General features: G+C 42.5%; 1 non-coding gene across 1 annotated transcript; it reads right to left on the reverse strand.

Moving 5' to 3' along the window:
• Positions 1-1,012: 1,012 nt before the first annotated feature.
• On the reverse strand, positions 1,013-1,085 carry TRNAV-CAC. The gene has a single exon. It is a non-coding gene; the product is annotated as a tRNA-Val (tRNA).
• Positions 1,086-3,227: the final 2,142 nt, after the last annotated feature.

The following is a 3,227-nucleotide window of genomic DNA, read 5'->3' on the forward strand; positions in this document are numbered from 1 at the left end:
TAACATATTTGCTGTTGCTCTTTCTAAAGAAACATTCTTCAGCTTCTATTTTTCAAATCCAGTAGCACTGAGTTGAAATGGAGTCATTATTAAATTTAGACACTAGTACTTTCTGTCTTTTAGATACTGGAACTCTCATCTTGTTTTCATGAAACGCTTATCAAGATAAGGTACTTGGGAATAAAATCTCTGTATAATGTATTCCATGCTGACTAAACATGTTTGCACATAGGGTAACACATGAATGGTTGCTCTTCATAGCTCTGTCTGCAGACACATCTGGAGAACTTTTTATGTCAGTTTAATATTGTGAAATTGTCTCTAAATGTAGGTTTATATTTTGGGTATATACTCATATTCTCTGAAGAGTCCTTCTATCACTGTAGAATAGCTTTAATTTAAAAGTGTAGTGCAGTCCATCTCTTCCTGATCTTTCATGACATTTTCAGTCTATGCCAGAAGAGGTTCCACAATCCAGTGAAAATCATAGAATCCTAAAATCATTAAGTTTTGAAAAGACCTTTAAGATCATCAAGGCCAACTGTCAACCCAACACCACCATGCCCACTAAACCATGACCCAAATTGCCATGCCTACATGTTTTCTGAACACTTCCAGTGACTCCATCACCTCCCTGGGCAGCCTGTTCCAATGTTTGACCACTCTTTCTGCAAAGAAATCTTTCCTAATATCCAATCTAAACCTCCCCTGGCGCAACTTGAGGCCATTTCCTCTCATCCTATCACTAGTTAGTTGGGAGAAGAGACCAACACTCACCTCACCACAACCCCCTTTCAGGTAGTTGTAGAGAGCGATAAGGTCTCCCCTCAGCTTCCTCTTCTCCAGACTGAACAACTCCAGTTCCCTCAGCCGCTCTTCATCAGACTTGTTCTCCAGACCCCTCACCAGCTTCGTAGCCCTTCTCTGGACACATCCCAGCAGCTCAATGTCCTTCTTGTAGTGAGGGGCCCAAACCTGAACACAGTATTCAAGGCGCAGCCTCAAATTATGGTGTTTCCACCCAGTTCCGAACTAGGGACCTTTCGCGTGTGAGGCGAATGTGATAAACACTACACTACAGAAACTCCCACTGCAACAGTACTGAGGAATCAGTCCCACATGTCTCTGGTTCTGACCTGCCACTTGACAATGCTCAGTTGTAGTTTCGTAAAACTGGAGAGAAGTAGCTGAGTATTGAGCGACAGAAGACCTTTGATTTCTAGAAATCAAAAGATAAAATCATAAAATCATAGAATCAGAGAATCATTAAATCATAGACTAGTTTGGGTTGGAAGGGACCTTTAAAGGTCATCCAGTTCAACGAGCAGGGCATCTTCAACTAGCCCAGGTTGCTCAGAGCCCCTTCCAACCTGACCTGGAATGTTTCCAGGGATGGGGCATCTACCACCTCTCTGGGCAACCTGTGATAGTGGTTCAGCACCCTCAATGTCAAAAATTTCTTCCTTAGATCTAGTCTGAATCAACCTTCTTTTAGTTTAAAACCATTACCCTTTTCCTAATGTTACAGACCATTCTAAAATGTCTATCCCCATTTTTCTCTATAAGCCACCTTTAAGTACTGGAAGGCTGCAATAAGGTCTCCCTGGAGCCTTCTCTTCTCCAGGCTGGACAACCCCAACTCTCCCAGCCTGTCCTCACAGGAGAGGTGTTCCAGATGGATCTCTCATCATTTTTGTGGCCCTCCTTTGGACCCGCTCTTTTGATGGCTCTCCCCTGGTCTTGATCCAACAGGTCCATGTCTTTCCTGTGCTGAGGGCTCCAGAGCTGGATGCAGGACTCCAGCTGGGGTCTCCCCAGAGCAGAGGGGCAGAATCGCCTCCCTCGACCTGCTGGCCATGTTTCTTTGGATGCAGCCCAGGAAGTGGTTGGCCTTCTGGGCTGCGAGTGCACATTGCTAGCTCGTGTCCAGCTTTTCATGCACCAGTACCCTCAAGTCCTTCTCGGCAGGGCTGTTCTCAATCCCTTCATCCCCCAACCTGTACTGATACTGGGGGTTGCCCTGACCCAGGTGCAGGACCCTGCACTTGGCCTTATTATACCTCATGAAGTTCACACAGGCCCATTCCTCGAGCTTGCCCAGGTCCCTCTGGATGGCATCCCATCCCTCAGGAACATCAACCACACCAGTCAGCTTGGTGTCATCTGCAAACTTGCAGAGCATGCACTCAATCCCACTCTCTATGTCATTGGTGAAAATATTAAAGAGTACTGGTCCCAATACAGACCCTTGAAAGACACCACTTTTCTCTGATCTCTATTTGGACATTGAGCCGTTGAACACTACCTTCTGGATGCCACCATTCAACCAATTCCTCATCCACCCAACAGTCCACCCATCAAATTCCTATCTCTCCAATTTAGAGAGAAGGATGTTCTGGGGAACCATGTCAAAGAATTCCAGATAGACTTCTTCTAATAATTAGAAGTTGAGAACTTAATTTAGATGCTTTCCTTATAGCCAACTGACAGTAGAGTGTTGTTTACAAACAGTTTGACCCAAAACATGTTTGGATTATCTTAGAAATTACAAAGTTTCAAAGGAATTTTTTTTCTTATTTGCTGTTTACATTTTATGTTCTTTGAACTAATTGTATTTGCAGACATGAACATTAGAAATTTTTCTTAATAAAGTAGAGCATAGAATAATGGGGAATTTAAGAAAAATTTCAACACTTATAATAAAAATCCTAAGTGTCATCAACACCGAAATCAGGCAAACTCAAGGCTGTCCTGTTTATTTTTCAGAGACTCTGTACTTCCAGTTCTGTTTTTCTTATGAAGTACTATGCCATGATCTACCTCAGCATTTTATTGTAACCTGTATAATCACTTAAAGATGAACAGGGAAGGTGTTTTCGTTCCAATGGCATTATACAAACAAATTATGAGGAGCTTATGATGTTCGCAAAAGCAGGATATCCCTACAAGGTTTTTATATGAAAAGTTAATACAGCCCCTTCCATCCCAGAGCTAAAAGGCAGAACACCTTCCTCATTCATCAGCCTAACAATACTTAGCAGTCATATAATGCTTTGTATCTCCCAAGCACTGTACCAAAACTAAGGGTCCTGTTTAGTAGTTAGGCATGTAACTACCTGCTGAGTGCTGATAGCAATCATAAGTACAAGTGTTTTCAATTTAAAAAAGTAAAAGAAAAACCAAAAGTAAAGCTAGATGCTTAAAACAGTGCCCAGAATTTCAGAGCG

Source organism: Phaethon lepturus, unplaced genomic scaffold (genome assembly GCF_000687285.1).
Source record: "Phaethon lepturus isolate BGI_N335 unplaced genomic scaffold, ASM68728v1 scaffold6649, whole genome shotgun sequence".
NCBI classification, from domain to species: domain Eukaryota; kingdom Metazoa; phylum Chordata; class Aves; order Phaethontiformes; family Phaethontidae; genus Phaethon; species Phaethon lepturus.